Consider the following 22,665-nt stretch of genomic DNA (forward strand, 5'->3'; position numbering starts at 1 on the left):
TGTTGGTCAGGAAAAGCTTTTAGGCATTCAAGGGCAAGCAAATAGAGTTGGATAGGCAACTTAGCTTCAACACCATAAACTAATTGAAATGGGCTATATCTAGTTGAAGCCTTCACAGTGGTAGGGTCAACCCATAATGCCTATTTGATTTTGCTATCCCAATTTCATTTGTTTTCACCAACCGTTCACTTGATTATTTTTACTAGATTTTTATTACTTGACTCAACTTGGCCATTTCCTCTAGGGTAATAGTCAATGTTGTGAACATCAACATCAGGATAAAATTGGCAAGGGTCCAGAAAACAAAAAAATCGGGAAAATCGGGAAAATATCAGCAAACATCGGCAAAATTAAGAATCCATAAAAATATATTTAAAAATCGGCAAAGATGGGCTAGGCCAAAAAAATTGTGATTTCGAGATAAAATCGGGATGTTATCGAGATGTTCGCAACACTGGTAATAATTAGATGAGTGTGACAATATTATTCCATATTTATTACATAGGGATGTCAAGGCCATAGAATCGAATGCTTTCGCATTATCAGTCACAATCTTGGTGGGGACACTAAACCTGGTAATAATTTTTTCCTCAAGGAAATCCATGACCACTTGATCAGTCACTTTCTTGGTAGGTATTGCATCAACCCACTTGGTGAAGTAATTGGTGGCAATGAGGATCCATTTATGCCCATTGCTTGAATTATCTTTGAATTCACCGATGAAATCGAGACCCCATTGTTGAAAAGGTGCATCCACAACGACATTCTTGAGGGGCATGGCATCAAGTTGTTTCTTTCCAGCAAATAATTGGCATGGTTGGCACATTTCGACAAAATTCAAAGTATTAGCAAAGATGGATGGCCAATAATACCCTGCCCTTAGGATTTTGTGCGTCGTAGCCATGGCAGTGTAATGTCCTCCACAAAGTCTTGCATGGAACTCTTTAACTAGATTTTTGGATTCTTCTTTACTCACACATTGGAGGATCACTCCATCAGGGCTCAACCAAGGTCTTCTTGAGTTAAGCAATATTTAGTTTCCTTTAATCTCAGATCTCTTCTTTTGTGATCAATGAGCTGAAGGGGCGGATAAATTGCACAAGTAATAGATGATATCAGCGTACCATTCATCGTTCTCAAGCTCAATGGAGGTGGCGCACACTTGCTCCTTTTCTCCTTCTTGGATAGCCTCACTATTACTTTCAGTTAACATCTTAGCCAAACCTTGACCCTTGATGATCTTCTTAGGGTGAATATCTAAGTCATATTCTTGTATCTTTACCACCCATTTCCCTCTTGATCCAGGGCAGTCATCTTGGGACAACACATCTTTCATGGCAGGGTAAGTAATGTAGGCATATATTTTGTTGTACCCAACATATGCCCTAATGTACTTAAGGGACTTGACAAGGGCATAAGCTTTGTTTTCAGTGATAGTATACCTTGTCTCAGCATCTCGAAAAGGTTTACTCATGAAGGCTATTGGTCAGTCATTTCCTTCATCGTCCTTTTGCATGAGTATACCAACAATAGTATCTTTAGAAGCAAATGAATAGATGATGAAGTCTTTAGCATAATCAAGGTTGGCTAGGGCAGGGGCAGAAGCAACTCTTTACTTGATTTCTTCAAAAGATCTATTCTTTACAGTATCCCACGTGTAGAGAGCATCCTTTTACAACAAGTCATTCATTAGCTTGACAATCTCTGCAAAGTTTGGTATGAATCTTCTTACGAAATTGATCTTGCCAAAGAATTATCTAAAGGACCCTTTGTCTTTGGAGGGAGGGATCTTCTTGATTACTTCAATCCTCTCTAGGTCAATACTAATCCCTTCTTTAGATACCACATGACCTAGTAATTTTCCTCAATCAACCCCGAAAATGGATTTCTTAGGGTTAAGAGATATGTTATATTGCCTACATTTCTCAAATACCTTTCTCAGATGCTTGCAATGATCTTTCCTTTCTTTGGATCCCATAGTTAAGTCATCTTAGTATATTTCCATGATTTTCCCTATAAGATCCGCACACAAAATATGACACAGTTGTTTTTGGACAATTGTCCCCAAAAAAACCCAATGGGGGGAAATCGGTGTAGCAGCTGAGGGTTTTATTATTTTGCAGCAGTGAAATTCTGAGTACAATAAATATGGATTCCCAACTGGCTATCCAACCTGAGAGAAATACTAGCAAAATCAACTGAGGGAAATTACCCCTCTCCAACCAATCCTGGCACCTAACTCCCTCTAAAAGGCTAGTTGTCCAACCCTTACACAGACCCCTCTGCACTGCTCCTGCGCTAGCCTCCACATGTCTGGCTGACAAACCCTCTCAAAACAAGTCGCCCTGTCTGTTATTGCTCTGGAAATGATCCTCCTAGCCTTTTGGAAGACTTCTCGACTTTTGGCAACTAAATCGAACTTCCCCATAGCTAAATCGAACTGCTCCTCTTGAGGCACTGCGCAGCCCTTGCGCGACCTCCTGGAGAATAAACTCGTCCTCCTCTCCTGACTCTCCGGAACTAGAATCCTCCTCCAAAATAATTGTCTCTGCCCTTATGCATGTTGATTTCGGGTAGCATCGGATGTGCTCTAGCCATGAAAATTGGTGGAGAGGCTAAAGCACATGAGATCTCCAAGAACCAGAAATGGTTTGGACAGATTGTACCCGGTTTGGGAGATACTAAAATAATTAATATTTTTAATGGAGTTCCTAAGTCTAAACTTAGGAAAAATAAAATATTAATGGATATTAATATAAAACTGGGTTAGAAGGTTCCAAAAATCATGGATCAAGCCAAATCTAATCTTAGCCATTGATTAGAGATTTAATCTCAGTCATTGAAGGACCAACAAGAAAAGTATAAGAGGTGGCTTGAGGGTCACTTGGAGAATACACCAGAGTGATTAGTCATTCATTTTGCTAGAGCGGGGTTGCTAAGCAAAGTTGAATCAATGACCAGTAGCGAGGAGCAGTGAGTACGAGACAGACAGGCAGAGACAATACTGAGAGACCAACGCAAAAGCAGAGAGAGCGAGAGCAACAGCCAGTCCAGGCTACGCCACCAAAAACAATGCAAAGGCCAGAGCAACTGCATCATCCACGCAGAGGCTGTTGGAGTGACACAGAGGGTCCTAGAGGCTGCGCAGTGCCTCAGAGGGCTGACGCAGAGGGTCCTGGGGTTGACGCAGGTCAGCAGAAGGGCCAGCGTTGAGCTTCAATTGTGCCAGAGAGGGTTTCGTGGGACAGGTTTTCTGAATACCTGTTTCCGGATATAGAGGTATTGTTATCGTGTATTTTTTTGTCGAGTGAGCCAGTTAGGCACCCAATTGTACTAAGATAGACTGCATAATAATATAACCCTCTAAATAGCTACATCGGTTTTCCCGCATTGGGTTTTTCCAGGGACATTTGTCCAAAAATAACAGTGTCACTTATGTGCTTGTTTTCTTTCAGTTGATGATCTGTAGATGTTGTGACTGTATTGTGTTTATTTTGGTATTTAAATGTATTAAATAACTTGTTCGAATTTAAACAAGTAGAAGAAATAAACCAGCAGAATACAGATTAATTTTCTAACGGATAGACTTATAAAATTCAACACTGTATCCCTTTTGGTTCGAACTTTGTTGTTGGCTAGCTTGAACTGCTCAAGGAACTCGCACTGCTAGCTCTCTTCTATATGTTTCTCCATCTACCCATTGACCTCTTCTTATAATCTCCATTTGGGGACCCCAACGACCAAGTTAAAACTTAATTGATGGCTAAGATCATCTCTAAGTTGATGTGTGAGTTTCTAGAGAATTCTCACTTTTCTCAATTAATTATCGTTAATTAATCAATTTTCCCAAGTTAGACTTAGGAAAAATTTAAAAGATGGTCAATTAATTTAATTGAGTTATCTCTAGGTGGAATTTCTAGAAACAGTTTCTGGGTTTTGGAAAACTCGTGTGTTTTAGCCTCTGCACAAAGTTTGAGACTAGAACACCATCAGATGCTACAAAAACTAACACTCGCTCTTAGCGAGGAAGGTTTTCTCCAACTGTCTCCATAACATCTTCCCCGCGCTGCTGATGTCTAACAATTATAACTCACTGCCACTGTCCACCAACCATTTTGCTAACTCTGATCCATTTGCTATCAACTATAGCAAAAAAGTTGATAATAGAAAAGTTGCATCTGTGTCGCTGTTGACACTGCACTGTACAACCTATACTACTACCAATTCTACATCTGCAGTACAACCCAACTAACACTCCCTCTCATTGTTGTTGCTGCTACTACAACTACTGCAACTGAGAAGCATCCAAAATACTAAATCAACTATGTCTCTATACTACAACTATCTCTTGAGTCTTTCACTGCGACTAGCCTTTCCACTCTCTACTGTAAATTTTTCATTGTTGTTGATTTTGCATTGTGCCCTCTTACACTACCACCAACACTGTTATGCACCCCTTAGCATGCCATCTGACATTGATCCCTCTACTACTGAATACTATGGGCCCCATTAGCCAGGGTAATGATCCATGAGGAACACCATTTGATGCTTACCTCAATGGATAGTGCCCAACTCTACGCAACTTTGGAGTCTAGAACTTTATGTCTCCCCACCTCTCCCCTGGATGTATAGCTGCATACAAGATGAATTATTCCTCCAATTTGGAGGACGCCTTGTCTATCTCTGCATATGTTTCCGCCTGATCTTATTTCTCCTTCTTGTCCTTCTTCCTATGAGGACATTGAGTACTATAGTGGTCAAACTCGCCACACCTGAAGCACTTAATCTTAGATAGATCCTTCTTCTTCTTCTTCTCCCCCTACGAGCCTTGTCCCTGACTAGGACCTTTTGCTTTCCCTTTTGATGTAAGGGGCACATTTTCTTCCTCCTTCACACCTTTCAATCCCTTGTTTTTGCTACTACTAATGGAGCTCTTTACTAGAGATCTCCTCATCTCCTCTCGTTGCAGATTTGTACAAATCTGGTCCCACTCATGTAACGTATCTTGTCCCAAAATGACTTGGACGAAGATTTCCCATTCCTCGAAGATACTGTTCAGGACCAAAAGCACAAGCTTTATAGCCTGAGGCGCTTCTCCTACAATTAGAAGCTCATTCCGAATATCCTGAATTATGGTGAGAAAGGAATCTATGCCTTCACCCTTCTACATACGAACATTCCTCAGCTTCTCCTTCAAGAACATCTTCCGTTGTTTAGAAGGATTCCGATATAGTGAAGCAATAGCGTCCCACATTTACATTCGTTTTTGTAGCATCGAAGGTGTTATAGTCTCGAAACTTTGTGGCAAGGCTAAAACACATGAGATCTCCAAAACCCAGAAATCGTTTCTAGAAATTCCACATAGAGATGGATCAATTAGATTATCAGTCGATTTATAAATATTTCCTAAGTCTAAACTTAGGGAATATGGTGAATTAATTAGTATTAATTGAAATTAGGTAAGAATTCTCTAGAAACTCACATGGATCGATAGAGAATTAATTTGGGCCCTCGATTAAGTTCTAATCTTGGTCATTGGTGCTCCACCAAAGGATTAGAAGAATTCGATGGGTAGATGGCGAAGACACTTGTGGGGTTTGATTTCTTTGGCAATTCAATTTCTAGAGAGCAGCAACAGTTGTAGGAAAGCCAGAGAAGGACGCAGAAACAGTGAGGGGAAGAGATAGTGAGATTGGAGTAAGTTTTTCCAGATCTAGTGAATGCATTTGTAGAGAGGCCGAAATTATCCAGGACGCTGCGTAGAGGCAACGCAGAAGCTTCACTAGGCAGTTTGATTTGCTGAGGAAGGAAGATGTTTTTACTGCCAGAGGCCGGGCAGAGGTTCCAAAGTGTCGGAGAAGTGTTTTCCCAACCAGCAGTAGGTAGGACAGCTTGATTAGTAGACAATTCGGGCAGCACGTGTGCCAGACAACTTCAGCTTGATGCAAAGCCTACATAGGCTCAGTTGGTCGGCTTGTTTTTCAGTAGCAGTTGCGTGTTGGGATTGCTCGGAGTGAGGTTAATTTCCCTCTAGATACTTTTGCCAGTATTTTCTCTGTAGGATAGCCAGCATTCGGCATCCAAATTATTGTACTCAAAATTACTCACTACTACATAATAATAAAAACCCTCAATTGTTGCACTAGTTTTCCAAGTTGGGTTTTTCCGGGGACATCTGTCTAAAAATAACTGTCATAATTGATGAGTCTGCGCTAGTATTTTCTCAGTTCCCAGCACTATTTTTCTTCCGCAATTTATTTGTGAAGATCAAAGTGTGAATTATTTGATATTTGTTGTAGCAGATAAATTGTTAAATAAATGAACAATTAAGAAAATAATTTCCAGTTGTTGTGATTGACGAAATTTTCACATGGTATCAAAGCATGATTGATCAATCAGGAAACTAAAAGGCTAAAGAAGAAAATTTTGTTCTTCAAAGGGAGAAGCAAGTCGAAATTTTCTTGTGTTGCGCAGTACCCAAACAGGCAGTTCGAATTGTTGGGCAAAGGTTCAATTTTCAATTGCGGGGTGGCAGAAAAGTCGATTTGCCCAAAATAGTGATTCCAGGAGGCAAAAGTAGTAGCACCAGCTCAAATTTTCACTGAGCAAATTCCTTGGTTGGATGCAAAGGGTTTTGCAGCAGTAGAATCAACATCAGGTGGAAGAGAAAAGCACACACGAGGGAAAATTTCTCTCAAGGGACTTTGAGTTTAAGAAGTTCAATTTTTTCCAGGCAGATTAGCAGTAGTTGAGTGCAGATTTCCTCACTCCATAAAAGAAAATCCAGCTACCAAGCAAAGGGAAAGAGGGAGTTTCTGAACGATTTAGAGATGGCCACAGTAGGGCTCACAGATCAGGGCTGCTTTGAGAAGAGAGAAAACAATCTTTTCCCGACTCGAAAATTCATGAATAGAAAAATACCCATCTAGCAGATTTAACCATTTATCTATGGCATCTGCGTCTATCTGACCCTCAAATATGGGGATTTCAAAATTAACTTGTACCTTAAAGGGCATGGCGTTTCCAGAGTAGCTGCTGGAAGCCGATGCGTCGCCTATGGGTAGCCGATGAAGGATCTGTACAAAGTTGTCCATCATTGCATTCCTTTGTCTCTCAAGAGCTTCTTCGAGCAAGATTTTGATAGTATCTCCTACCCCCTCGTATTTCTTTTCATCCGCCATGGGAGGCCGTCGGGATTTGCGAGGCTAGTCTTACAAAGATTCAACCAGTTCAAGCCCTAACTCCTTATATCCCGACCTCGTTGGGGACATGCAAAGAAAAACAGAGAAAAAGCAGACCGCTCTGATACCACTGATCCAGATTTAAACAGGAACACAACAAATTACAAAGATAACCATAAACACAGATATGTAGTGGAAATAATACTTCATTTCATTAATGTGAAATACTGAAATATGCTTACAAACAGAAATGGAAATAAACCAGCTAGGGTGATGGTAGCTTATCTCTGAGAAGAGATGTGGCAGCTACATGCCTCTGAACTGTGTTACAATGAGGCTCGAAGGCCTATTTATTGTTGAGAAACAATGGAAAACCCTTAACATCCCAAAACCTAACCCTAGAAGATGAAACGCCAAATTGTAGGGCCCGTTTTGGGTAAGTTGGTACGTCAACTTCCCAAGGTCGTAACTTTGGCACCCGATCTTCGTTTGACGCGTACAATAGCTCGTTAGAAAGATCTATCCGAGAACTACAACTTTGGGAAGGGACCATGTTGCTCTCAGATTTCCCAAAAAACGTCATTTAGAGCCTCAAAACGGCTCCGGAAGTTCATGACCCGAAAAACTGCTAAAAATAGTAAATTGTGCTACAATTACGGAAACTGAAAAACTGAAAGAGACGGTTGTGGGGGTCCAAATGGTATAGGTGGGTGACCACCAACATCCACTTGGATCATTCCTCCCCCTTAGGAAGCAATGGTCCCCATTGCATTGAGTTCCTCCATCTGTTGAACTTGTTCTGCACTCTCTGATGTGTCCAGTAATGGTGGGAAGTATGGTCGACGACGGTCCACATTGAACACTTGGTGCAGGCGAAGGAATGGAAGAATGTTGTGCTCCAAATCATTGTTCCCCACAGCCTTGGTATTGCTGTAAGGACCATGTTGGAGTGGTCTGAGCTTCTGATGGGCTCTTGTAAGGCGTTCTTTCTGCAAATGTAACCAAACTTTGTCGCCCACCTGAAACTTGTGTGGTACCCCTATGGGTGAGAAGTTGTTCCTGTGTTCTGTCATGACTGTATCCCTTTGTTGTTGCTACTGCATGGAGTAACCCTTCACGGGGGTCATGGATGTAGCAACGATCTTCCCGTTACTTTGGGAGCAAACCAAACAGAAAATAAATTTCCTAGTCTGTGAGATGAGCTTGCTGCCTTTCTTCGCAGTAATCAAAGAGGTGGCGGTAGGTGGGGCTACCTCCGGTATCCTATATAATGAATTACCCAAAGAAATAATAACAGCACGAGGCCTTGACTCATACACAGCATGTCGCCTCCACAAGTATGGATGGCCTAATAATACATCACAAACATCCTGAGGTGTAACATCACACAATACCTCGTCTGTGAAGAGCTTGATGCTGTAAAGAAGGCGGCACTGCTGGCGAACTTTGAGATCTCGTCCTTTGTGAAGCCACCCGATACTATACGGTTGTGGGTGTGGCGTAGTCGGTAGACCCAACCGCTTCATGACCTCTGCTAAAATGAGGTTCTTTTGGCTGCCACTGTCGACAATGAATTGCAGCGGCGAACCCTTCACCCATATCTATGAGTGGAAAAGACGTTCCCCCTCCTCTGGATCTTCGAGCTCATTTTTCTGGGTCTTGGCGGTGGCAAAAGTGGCGCTGGGATCCACATCAATGATCTGCTTCCCTTTGCCATTCCCCTTGTCGAGTTCTGGCTCAAAGTCGGAACATGCATCTGATTCGAAAGCCTTCAACTCGGCCACCAGCGACTGTTTGGTCCGACACTCACTTGTGTTGTGAGTGGGGCTCTTGTGGAACTCACACCACTTTCCTGTGTCCTTCTTCGACTTCGTGGTGTTGTTCTTTTCTTGCGGCTTCGATGGGTTGTCTTGGGTCACCCCGCCTTGGCTTTGTCCTTTGGTCTTCAGATTTGCAGATCCAAAGTCTCGCTTCTTCTGTTTGAACTTTTACTCAATTTTGACAGCGTATCAGTACGTCGTGCTGAGCGAGGAGATGTTCAGGAACTCCATCTCTTCCTGGATGTATCTGTGTAGGCAGCTGCGGTATTTGAGTACCAGATGCAGATCAAAATCTTTGATACCCAACTATGTGCGAAGGGTATGAAAAATGTTGGTGAACTCTGGCACATCTTGGTCCCTTCCCTGTCGCAGCATGGTCCACTTTATGTATTTGTCCTTGTAGCTTTTGGCAGGGTAGTACTGCTCCTTGATGGCATCCCGGAATGAATCCCAAGTGGGTGCGACTGAAAATAGTGAGCCTGTACTTTCATCCTTCTGCTTGCAGTAGGTTTCCCACCAGTCCTTGACGTGGGGGGTTGCTTTGAGAAGAGCGAAAACAATCTTTTCTTGACTCAAAAATTCATGAACAAAAAAATACCCATCTAGCATATTTAACCATTTATCTATGGCATCTGCGTCTATCTGACCCTCGAATATGGGGATTTCAAAATTAACTTGTACCTTAAAGGCCATGGCATTTCCAGAGTAGCTGCTGGAAACCGATGCATCGCCTCTGGGTAGTCGTTGAAGGATTTGCGCAAAGTTGTCCATCATTGCGTTCCTTCGTCGCTCGAGAGCTTCTTCGAGCAAGATTTTGATAGGATCTCCTACCCCCTCATCTTTCTTTTCATCTGCCATGGGAGGCCGTCGGGATTTGCGAGGCTGGTCTTGCAAAGGTTCGACCAGTTCAAGCCCTAACTCCTTATATCCCGACCTCGTTGGGGACATGCAAAGAAAAAGAGAGAAAACGCAGACCGCTCCGATACCATTGATCCGGATTTAAACAGGAACGCAACAAATTACAGAGATAACCATAAACACAGATATGCAGTGAAAATAACACTTAATTTCATTAATGTAAAATACTGAAATATGCTTACAAACAGAAACGGAAATAAACCATCTAGGGCGATGGTAGCTTATCTCTGAGCAGAGATGTGGCAGCTATATGCCTTTGAACTGTGTTACAATGAGGCTCGAAGGCCTATTTATTGTTGAGAAACAATGGAAAACCCTTAACATCCCAAAACCTAACCCTAGAAGATGAAACGCCAAATTGTGGGCCCTGTTTTGGGTAAGTTGGTACATCAAATTCTCGGGGTCGTAACTTTGGCACCTGATCTTCGTTTGACGCATACAATAGCTCGTTAGAAAGATCTATTCGAGTACAACTTTGGGAAGAGCAACATCCGTCCATGGACCCATGTTGTTCCCAGATTTCTCAAAAAACGTCGTTTAGGGCCTCAAAACGGCTCCAGAAGTTCAAGACCTGAAAAACTACTAAAAATAGTAAATTGTGCTACAATTAGGGAAACTGAAAAACTGAAAGAGACAGTTGTGGGGGTCCAAATGGGATATGTGGGTGGCCACCAACATCCACCTGGATTAGGTTGGTGGGCAGTGGCCAAACATCAGCGGCGTGATAGAGGGATGATACATGGAGAGGGTGTTGTAGCAACAGTGGTCTAGCACTAAAACACCTTCCTCGCTAAGAGGGAGTGTTAGTTTTTGTAGCATTGGAGGTGTTCTAGTCTCGAAACATTATGGAGAGGGCTAAAACACATGAGATCTCCAAAACCCAAAAATCGTTTCTGGAAATTCCAGCTAGAGATGGCTCAATTAGATTATTAGTCGATTTTTAAATATTTCCCAAGTCTAAACTCAGGGAATATGGTTAATTAATCAGTATTAATTGAGATTAGGTGAGAATTCTATAGAAACTCAAATGGATTGACAAAAAATTAATCTGGTCCCTTGATTAAGTTCTAATTTTGGTCGTTGGTACTCCAACAAAGGATTATAATAAGTCGATGGGTAGATGGAGAAGACACTTATGGGGTTCAATTTCTTTGCCAGTTTGATTTCTAGAGAGCAGCAGCAATTGTCGAAAAGCCAAAGAAGGACGCAAAAACAATGAAGACAAAAGAGAGTGAGACTGGAGGAAGTTTTCCCAGATCCAGCGAGTGCATTTGCAGAGGCCGAAATTTCTGCAGGAAGTTGCGCAGAGGCAGCGCAGAAGCTTCACTGGGCAGTTCGATTTCTTGAGTAAGGAAGACGTTTTCAGTTCCAGAGGTCGGGCAGAGGTTCTAGAGTGTCGAAGAAGCCTTTTCCCAGCCAATAGCAGGCAGGACAGCTTGATTAGCAAACGATTCGGGCGGCTCGTGTGGCAGACAGCTTCAGTTTTACGCACAGCCTACGCAGGACCAGTTGGATGGCTTGCTTCTTAGTAGCAATTGAGTGTCGGGATTGCTCGGAGTGAGGGTAATTTCCCCCTAGATATTTTTGCCAATATTTTCTCTACAAGATAGCCAGCATTTGGCATCCAGATTATTGTACTCAAAATTTCTCACTGTTGCATAATAATAAAAACCGTCAGTTGTTGCACCGGTTTTCCCTAGTTGGGTTTTTCCAAGGACATTTGTCCAAAAATAACTGTCATATTTGATGTGTGTGTGTGCTAGTGTTTTCTCATTTTCCAGCGTTATTTTTCTGCCGCAATTTATTTGTGAAGATTGCAGTGTGAATTATTTGATATTTGTCGTCACAGATAAATTGTTAAATAAATTAACAATTAGGAAAATAATTTCCAAATGTTGTGATAGATGAAATTTTCACAATTTCTTTGGCTATATTCTTGGTCGCTACATGTGAAGCAATATGATCTTCAACTCCATCGAGAATCAACCACTTTACCTTGGCCATCTCCTTATTATAATTTGCTAGTTGGTCCCCATCTGTAGGTACTACGACAACTCTTTCTACGTATGTCTTTAGACCAATGTTGCACGAAGCGGGAGCGAAGCGGAAGCGTTTTTTGGAAGCGGGGACGCCGAAGCGTCATTTTCCAAAAATTTAGGAAGCGAAGCGTCCGCGGAAGCGTCTGCTATATATATATATATATATATATATTTTATATTTTTTTGCATTTATACTCAAAACAAACATCCCAAATACCAAATTAATTGTAGAAGACATGAAAACATGCATATTTTTGCATAAATCAAGATAGATATAACATCCATTGTACATTAATGATCTAGAATCTAGATTCTTCTCCTCTTGTCTAGCCTTTGCCTCTACCTCGATTGTCTAGGGATATTAGTCAACATTGCCCAATTTTGATCAAACTACCTAATTCAAGACTTAAAATATGGTAGAAAAAGCTTAACATGTTTGATCGATGATTTTGACTTGATTGAAAGGTAATTTTTTGCTAAGGGCATGCCGCGTGACAAAGGAGTTCAACAATTAACACCACCAACACCAGGGTACATATAGGGCTTGGTGCTCTTGATTAAATGCTAATCGCATACCTTCATACTTGATATAATCTAATGAAATGCCACAATCCCATTGATCCTGAATACCTGAAAACTGTTAAGTCTGCTGAATTTTGAATAGGATATGAAATTCTATTTTCTCCATATGAAGTCCAATGAGGCTGGAACCACTCTCAAACATTCTGAGTCATTTCATGGTAATGTTAAAAATTTAAGTAAAAGGATGAAAATGAAAAATAAAGGAGAATGTCACTTTTACTTTAAGAATTTAACATTACCAAGAGGGAGCATCTGCTATATTTATATTTTTTTTTGCTTTCATTTGTCACCCTAACCCAAGGTGGACCCACCCCCAACAAGTAAACTCACCTAAAATTTAAAAAAAAATTGAAAAAAGAAACGATTTTCTAAATGCTTTTCCGGAAGCTTTTCTGGAAGCGTACGGAAGCGTCTGGGAAGCGTCTGGGAAGCGCCTGGGAAGCGTCTGGGAAGCGTCTGGGAAGCGCCGTACGAAGCGCGCTTCGGCGCTTCGGAAGCGCCAGCGCTTCCAAATTTCCAGGAAGCGTCTAAAAATTTCGGAAGCGCGCTTCCGGCCAACCTTCCTAGGCGCTTCCGTACGGGACGCGCTTCGGGGCTTGGAACCGAGGGGGGGGGGGGCTTCGTGCAACACTGCTTTAGACCATACTCGTCAAGCAAGAATGCCCTCCCAGCCTTCTAGATACAATAATTTGATGCACCCTCTAATATGTCCTAATCTCAAAGCATTGTTGAAGCCATCTTTGCAAGAACTCGACCTGGAACAGAAATCTCCCTCTTTCACCTGCTCGGCTACTCGCACTCCTTACTGGAATGAGAAAATTTTCCATGCTACTACTGCCTACTGCAACTGGAAATTTCAGATTTCTTAGCTAGAAACCCTCTGAGAGGAATCCCCCTTTGTGTGTGCACTTTCTCTTCCACCCACCGTTGATTTTGTTACTGCAAAACCCTACTATGCCTAGACAAGAAATTTTCTCTGCAAAAATACTGAGTTTTTGCTCCCTCTACCTGATAGAATCGCTTCCCCAGACGAATCAAACTTTCCTACCACTTGTAACTGGAAAAGCAAACCATGTCCAACAATTTCCACTGCTTGGCTAGGCACTACGCAGCGTTTGTTTCAGCCTGCTACTCCCTTTGAACAGTGAAATTTTCTGCTTCCGACTCTGAGCCTCCTGTCTGTCAAATATGCTCTCATACCATGTGAAAATTCGCTTGAAATGCAACAATTGCAATTAATCCCCCTAACTGATTAACAGTTTATTAATTTTCTGAGTAGTACCGAATTAATCACACTACAATTTCCTCACCAAATAAAATAAACGTTTCGGAAATAAAAATGTTGGAAATTCAGAAATGCTAGCACACATAAAATATGATAGTTATTTTTGGACAATTGTTCCCAGAAAAACACAATGTGGGAAAATCGGTGCAGCAGCTTAGGGTTTTATTATTATGCATTAGTGAAATTTTGAGTACAATAAATATGGATGCCCAATTGGTTATCCAACCTTAGAGAAATATTGGCAAAATCAACTGAAGGAAATTACCCTCCTCTCCACGGAATCTCGGCATTTGACTCCCTCTAAAAGGCTAGTCGTCCAACCCCTACGCAAACCCCAATATGTTGCTCCTGTGTTGGCATCCACACATATGGTTGACAAAGCCTCTCAAAACAAACCATCCTGCATGTTGTTACTCTAGAAACAATCCTCCTAGCCTTCTGGAAGACTTCCTGAGCTTCTGGCAACTGAATCAAACTTCCCCACAACTAAATCAAATTGCTCCTCTTGAGGCACTATGTAGCCCTTACATGGCCTCGTGGAAAATAAAATCGTCCTCCTCTCCTAACTCTCCAAAATTGGAATCCTCCTCTAGAATCATTGTCTCTACGCCTCTCCATCCCTTCTGGCTCGAACTCTGTTGCTGGCTAGCTCGAATTGTTCAAGGAACTCACACTACTGGCTCTCTTCTATGTGTTTCTCCATCTATCCATCAACCTATTCTTATAATCTCTAGCTAGGACTCCAACAGCCAAGATTAAAACTTAATTGATGGCTGAAATCATCTCCAAGTCGATCTGTGTTTGTTTCTAGAGAATTCTCACTTTTCTAAATTAATTACTACTAATTAACCAGTTTTCCTAAGTTAGACTTAGGAAAAATTTAAATGATGGTCAATTAATTTAACTGAGCTATCTCTAGGTGGAATTTCCAAAAACGATTACTGGGTTTTGGAGAACTTGTTGATTTGGCATAGCGTCGGATGTGCTCTATAGCCATGAAAAATGGAGAGGCTAAAGCACATGACATCTCCAAGACCCAGAAATGGTTTGGGGAAATTCTGCCCGATGAAGGAGATATTAAAATAATTAATATTTTTAATGGTTTCTTAAGTCTAAACTTAGGAAAATAAAAATATTAATGGGTATTAGTATAAAACTGGGTTAGAAGGTTCTAAATGACATGGATCAAGCCAAATCTAGTCTTAGCCGTTGATTAGAGATGTAATCTCGGTCATTGAAGACTCAATAGAAAAAGTATAAGAGGAGGCTTGAGAGTCAGTTGGAGACACACCATAGTGATTAGTCAGTTCGATTTTCTAGAGTGGGGTTTGCTAAGAGAAATCAAACCAGTGATCAGTTGCAATGAGGGGCAGCGAGTGCATAGCAGAGAGGCAAAGATAATGCCAGAAGACCAACGCAGAGGTAGAGAGGCAGAAGTTGAGCCAAAGGAAGCCACACAGAGGCCAGTAGTGACTGCGGAGAGGGCCAGAGGGCCTGTGTGATTGACGCAAAGGCTGCAGAAGTGACATAGAGGGCCAGAGAGGCTGCGCGGAGCCTCGGAGGGGCGACGCAGAGCCCTAGAGGGCTGACGCAGAGGCCAAGAGGGCTGACACAGTGCCTCAGAGAGGTGTTGGAGAGGGTTTCGTGGAGTAGACTTTCAGAATATCTGCTTCCGAAGAGAGGTATTACTGCCAGATTATTTTCTCTATAGGGTGAGCTAGTTTGGCACCTAGTTGTACTCAAGAAAGTTGCTTAATAATAAGACCGTTAGAACTGCTGCACCAGTTTTCCCAAGTTGGGTTTTTCCAGGGAGGATTGTCCAAAAATAACGGTGTCCCTTGTGTGTCTGTCTATTTCTCTCAATTGTTGATCTATAGATGGTTTGAGACTGCATTGTGTTCATTTCATTTTTTATATGGTTAAATAACTTGTTCAGTAATTAACAAGTAGGAGAAATAAACCAGATACTGCAGAAAAATTTCTAATGGGTTAGACTTAGAAATTTCAACATGGTATCAGAGCGTTGCAAATCACAGGAGAGCTGAAGGCACCAGCTGAATCAGAGAATTTGCAGCAGAAATAGTTGTCCTGAGTGACAGAAGTTGTTCCTAAGCAGAAAGCAGTAGAGAAGGGTTGACGCAGAGGGCCTGCGTCATCAGTTCGAGCCAAAGAAGGGGCTAGCGCAGAAGCAGTGAGAGGTAGAAGAGGCTCACAAAGAGCCACATCATCCTGCTCAGCCAAGTAGGAGTGACACAGTTGGCTAGTGGAGTGATTCAGCCACTGTCGGGATTGCACAGAGCCTAGAGGCTCAGTTCTTCAGTTGTTGGGGCATAGGAAGTTGTGGGCAGATTGTGGAGTGTGAAGCTGGTGGAGTGTTGTTGTTGTTGAGGCAAAACAGTACCTAACAAGACAAAATCAAGGAAGAAGGGAGTTGCTACATAGGCGAATTTCTAGCCAAGAAATCTAGATCAGTATTATAGGAGCAAAGGAGATTAGAGAGGTGCGATTCCAATGTTGGCAGAAAGATTTCTAGGAGGGAAATCGAGACTCAGAGGGAGTCTAGAAGAGTACTTCCAGGAGGGAAGTAGAGACTCAGAGGGAGTCTAGCAGAGAATTTCCAGAAGGGAAGTAGAGACTCAGAGGAGTCGAAAAGAAGAGAAGAGATGGCCATGAACGAACTGAGGGATCAGGACAGGCTGGATGAGGCATCCAACTTTGTCATCTGGAAGGCCAGGATCCTGTCTGTTCTACATAGACATCGCATCAAGGCCTTCGCCTTGAGAACCGTGGCTATCCCAGTCAACCCAGCTGATAAAGAAAAGTATGAGGATGCGATGGCTAAGGCAAAGTGCATAATCCTTGATGGGGTCAAGGATCATGTAATCCAACATATTGCCGAGAAGAATACGGCAAAGAAAATGTGGGACACCTTGATAACATTGTATCAGGGCACTTCTGTGCAGAGAAAGATGCTACTGGAGAATCAATTGCGGTCGTATCAGATGCAAAACGAGGAGCAGGTAGATCACTTCCTCAGCAGGTTACAAGAGATTCGAGACCAACTGACTTCCATAGGGGCCACGCCGGATCAGGAGTTGATGGTGAGGACCGCCCTGAACGCAATCTCCGAGGAGTGGGAGACATTCGTTCAAAGCATTTTGGGCAGAGTAAATCTTCCAGATTAGGAAGAACTGTGGGCAGCTCTTTGCCAAGAAGAGATCAGACGACTGACCAAGGCGGGAAGTAGTGGCAAAGGAGCCCGGGTAAAGAAAGAAGAGGAAGAGGATGCAGCTCTGGCATCTGTGTGGCAGATTGGGAAGAGGAAGAAAAAGGACCTCTCCAAGATTAAGTGCTTCAACTGTGGGGAACTGGGCCATTATGCAACCCAGTGTCCGAGGAAGAAGAATAAGGGAGAGGCGTCTAACTCCAAGGTAGCGCCAATGAAGGCAAAGGAGGAGGTAGAGGATGATGACAATTGTGCCATGAGTGCTCATGTACCTCTAGAGAAGAGGTGGGGAGACATCGAGCTGTAGTCAGGAGGACTACAGGAGATGAGGGGCAGGATCCTTGAGGTACCCAAACTCTTGGATCATATCCGGCTACGGGAGCCCCGAAGTGACAGTAGCAGGATGGCGGATGTCGGTAGAAGCGGATGCAGATGGAGCAGCAAAGAGTGCTAGAGTGGAGTAGTCCCTGGCAACGCAAAGAGGGTTGCAGTAATGCAAGAGGCACAAAGGAGGTTGCAGCAGTGCAGGAAGGCACAAAGGTGTTTGCAACGGTGCGAGAGGCACAGAGTTGTTGCAACAGCAAAGAGGCAGCAGAGGGAGCACAGGATAGCAGCAAAGAGAGCTTTAGTATCAGGAGGGTTTCTAGCCTGACAAGAATGTCAGTAGTTCGGTAGATCAGTTACCATTGTCTCAGTAACTAAGTTGCAGTGCAGCAGTAGCAGTGGTAGTGCTATAGGCAGCATGAGGAGAGAGGGTTGCAGTGTAGATGCAGTGGTGGGAGAAAGGACCAGTAGCAGCACAGATGTAGAGGAGTTGCGTACAAATGTAGCAGTGGCAGTGGTAGAGCCATGGGCAGCAGTATAGGATGCAGCACTGCAAAGGATGTTGGGCAGGAAGGCCAAGCATCAACATAGGTACCGGTGCCGGATGATCAAGGTGATGTTTAGTGGAGGAGCATTACTAGAACACACTCCTCGCTAAGAGGGAGTGTTGATTTGGGGTAGCATTAGATGTGCTCTAGCCATGAAAATTGGTGGAAAGGCTAAAGCACATGACATCTCCAAGACCTAGAAATGGTTTGGGGAAATTCTGCCCGGTGAAGGAGATATTAAAATAATTAATATTTTTAATGGATTCCTAAGTCTAAACTTAGGAAAATAAAAATGTTAATGGGTATTAATATAAAATTGGGTTAGAAGGTTCTAAATGACATGGATCAAGCCAAATCTAATCTTAGCCATTGATTAGAGATATAATCTCGGTGGTTGAAGACTCAACAAAAAAAGTATAAGAGGAGGCTTAAGGGTCAGTTGGAGACACACCAGAGTGATCAGTGAGTTCGATTTTCTAGAGCAACATTTGCTAAGAGAAATCGAACCAATTATTAGTTGCAGCGAGGGGCAGGGAGAGCATAGCATAGAGGCGGAGATAGTGTCAAAAGACCAACGCAGAGGCAAAGAGGCAGACACATAGCCAGAGGAAGCCATGCAGAGGCTAGTAGTGACTGCATAGAGGGCTACAGGGCCTGCGTGATTGACGCAAAGGCTGCAAAAATGACACAAAGGGCCAGAGAGGCTGCGCAGAGCCTCGGAGGGCTGACATAGAGGGTTTCAGGCTGATGCAGAGGCAAGGCTAACGCAAAGGCTAATACATGTAGTCCAAATAGAGTCAACAATTTCATGCATCAGGTGGTTCAACAAGCCAATCAAAAGGATTCATTAAATCAATAGTAGAGTCCCGCAACTTCTTCAAATTTTCCTTAAGCAAGTGTTGATGGACTCACAGTCCATTATGCCACAACCTCAGCAAGGATTACACCAAGCTCATGCCCTACATTCAATCTTACAATTCTTCAATTAGCTCCCTCTTACACTGGACGAAGAGGACCTCAGTCCTTGTCAGAAACACATCATCAACACATAGTAGAAAAGTCACGGGCTCTTCTTCAGTACATTTGGATCAGCATTAACATTCAAGACTTTAAGCCATCTTCACAACTAACTTCATTACATCATGGATCAAATCACGCTTCAATCAAGCTAATCTTGTCTGCTCTCTCTTAGTCCAAAGTCCATCCAATTACGAGTCTTCTTGTCACTTTGTTCTTCCATCTTTTCGATGGTTGCCACGACCTTGACATATTTCATCATGTATTTGCAATCCTCACTAGGAGGCCATGGAAGAACAAATACAACCAAGCAAAACATACAAAGACAAGAGACTCATAATGAAACAATAATAGAAACAATCAAGAAAGTACTTATCTCTTCAAAGTGTATCAACTCCCTCTTGATCTTAACTTTTTTAGATCCAGTCAACTTTGTCCACATCATCAAGGAGTTAACATCATCATTAAGGAGTTGAACTTGTCCACATCATCATCAAAGATTCCATATCATCATCAAAGCTCATCATTGGTTGAATAGTAGTTTGCTTATTTTGATAGTCAAAGGTTAACTTTGACTCATTGTTGAATTGGATTATTGTACTCTCTGTTGAACATTTTATGACAGTCTAATAAGAAGAAGAATTTGAAAGGATTTTCCCCTTATGGGGTTTTTCCCTAATCTTTGACCAATCGTGGTCAGGATTGCGGATTATTTCCCTAGAAAAACACTCTATGAGTTAACCCCTTTCACCGTTGAAGCGAATTATTTCTCAAGTGCAAATTATTTGTATAAGTGCAAAAGTTATTTCAAAATTGTTTTATAAAGTTATTTTTACATGTGCAAAACAAAATCACTTTAGTAATCTAATTCGACATGTGCATAAATGGATCACTCTAGGAGCTTCCAAAAACCTAATTCAAGTTAGGTATTTTATCTCAAAGATTCCTATATATTGAAGAGAAGCTTTCATTTGTAACACATCAAGTTCTCCCTCTCTTTCTTTGGTGATCTAGCTCTCGCATTGGTGATCAATCTCTCACATTAGTAATTTATCTCTCTTATTGTTAGCAAATCTATTGTAGATTTGCAGATCTTTGATTAGCAATGGTAGATTGCTTATCATCATTGGCAGATCTCTGATTATCAGTGGCAAAACTCTTATCCTCATTGGCAAATCTCTGATTATCAGTGGCAGAGCTTGTATCATCATTGGTAGATCTCTTATTATCAGTGGCAGGCCTCTGATTATAAGTGGTAGATCTCTTATCATGATTGGTCATCTCTTTCGCATTGGTGATTAAGCCCTTGCATCAATATTTTATCTCTCACTGTTAGCAAATTTATTAGAAGCCTGTTATTTCATTTCATCATTGGCAGATCTAGTGGAGATTTCTCTCTGGCATTTCTGGAGATTTCTTTCTTGTATTATTGATTAGCAGATTTTGTATTATTGGCAAGATCTCTATCTTGTATTATCATTGGTGGCAGATCTCCCTTGTATCATTTTTTGCAGATCTCGTATTACAAGTCTCATCCTATCGCACTTGGAGGATATTTACTTATTATTTGTGGCCAGATCATCTTATTATGAAGGCTTATTGTCTTGGATTTCTATCACGCATCTGGAGACTTGTCTATCTCATTCATGAAAGTTGATCTTCTTCTCGCACTTGCAATTCTAAAGTTGATTTTCAATTCATTAACACTCATCTTGAAGCATGATCTTTGGAAGATATTTTTCTCATATCTGTGGCTAGATCACTTCGCACTAAAGATCTCACAGTTCAGAAGATCTGTCCTAGTTTGAAAAGGGGTAATGTTGTTGTCATTGAGAAAAGGGTTTTGTATTCTGCTTATGTATCTCTGCTGAACATTTGATGAAGATCTAATAGAAGAATATTCTTAAAGGGTTTTCCCCCACAGTGGGGTTTTTCCCTAGGCTTGGACCAAATCTGTTGTCTCACTGTTCATTGACTGTCTTCTATATGGCTGTTGGTTGTTGTTTGCACTTAAAGGTTGAAGATCTAAGATAATTAATTGGAAATTTGCAAAATTTAAGATGGTATCAGAGTTGTGGTGAAGATAATTTCAAGAACAGTAAGCCGAAGGAAATTATCTGTTGAAAGACCTTATTTGTTGTTCAATCTACAACAGTAGATCAATTCAGATGGCTACATCCTTCTTCAAGGACAGCGAGAAATTGACAAGGACTTCAAACTATGCTGCTTGGAAACTTAGGCTGGACACCAACTTGAATGGAGAAGATGCTCTAGAGTACGTCCAAGGAGGTTGAAGCAAAAAAACCTGTAGCTTGTTGGTTTTAATGTAAAAATAAACAAGAGGTATTTTGTAATAATAATTTAATATATATAAAAATGTACAAGTGATGTCGAATGTTATAATGAGGACCCGCATATATACTAGGCAAGTGTCCTTTCGCGATTGGGCATGTCTTGTAGACATGCCTTTTCACTTAACTTAATGACTATTTAACATAATCAATATTTGATTATTTTATTATTTACATTATTTATATTCACTTTATTTTATGTAATTTATATTCGTAACATTGCCCCTTCCTTCAGAAGCTTTGTCCTCAAAGCTTGTAGCTGACGATTTTCTTCACATCGGTGTAGGTCGTCTTCGACGTGTATAATTCGTCACTGGTACCTTAGCATGTAGAATTCTCTAGTAATGTTGTCTTGAACTAGGGTTTTTTTTAAATAATAATGTTTTTTTATAATAATTTATATATATAATATAATATTAAACTATTGTAATGACATCAAGAAAGAGACCATTGTAATTTGTACCATATAATCCTGAACAGAATGGTGCGGCAGAAAGAAAGAATAGAACTATCATGGAGGTTGCTCGTGCCATGCTACATGTTCGGAATGTGCCAAGGTTCCTATGGGGAGAAGTTGCCAACGTTGTCATTTATGCACAGAATAGGACTCCTCATCGAGCATTATATGACAAGACTCCTGAAGAAGTATTCACAGGCAAGAAACTTTATGTCAGTCATTTAAGGATCTTTGGTTGTCTTGTTTATTTACATCTAGCAAAAGAGAAGAGGAACAAGCTTGAGGCTTCAGGTAAGAAAGGTATGTGTGTGGGCTATAGTGAAGATTCTAAAACAATTAGAATTTCTATACCTGGTCCAAGAACAACAGACTTCAGTAGAGATGTAATATTTGATGAAGATGCAGCTCTTGAAAAAGTAAGATTATTCCTCCTATCTCTTCTAAAGAAACAAATGATGATGTGGATCCCTCTACTCATGAACCTGATCATGAGGACCTAGATGAACTTGTTGAGCCTATGGATCCATTAGATCCTCCTCCATATAGGAAAAGGCCTCTATGGCTTCGTGATACTCTATAGGATGTTGAAAAACATACTGCTCCCAAGGGCACTTTTAGAGAAAGCAAGAAGCCTAGTCGATATCAAAACTATGTTGTTGCTATGAGTTCTATCATACAGAGTGAACCTCAATCATTTGAAGAAGCAATAAAGCACCAAGTATGGAAGGATGCCATGATAGAAGAATATGAATTCATTATGCAAAATGATGTATGGGAAGTTGTTCTTAGACCTCGGGGAAAACCAGTGGAGACTTCAAAGTGGTTGTTCAAAATAAAACATGGCATGGATAGCAGTATTGAAAAATATAAAGAAAGATTTGTGGCTTGAGGATTCTCTCAGAAAGAGGGAATTGATT

At 41.5% G+C, this 22,665-nt stretch overlaps 1 protein-coding gene across 3 annotated transcripts in view; it reads right to left on the bottom strand.

Moving 5' to 3' along the window:
* The window catches only part of MKK3 (mitogen-activated protein kinase kinase 3), a 323,756-nt gene that overhangs the window by 66,642 nt on the left and 234,449 nt on the right, over positions 1 to 22,665 (bottom strand). The gene's annotated exons all lie outside the window — the stretch shown is intronic.

Source organism: Pinus tabuliformis, chromosome 7 (genome assembly GCF_031772625.1).
Source record: "Pinus tabuliformis cultivar Carrire ecotype Pingquan chromosome 7, CPIR1, whole genome shotgun sequence".
Taxonomy (NCBI): Eukaryota; Viridiplantae; Streptophyta; class Pinopsida; order Pinales; family Pinaceae; genus Pinus; species Pinus tabuliformis.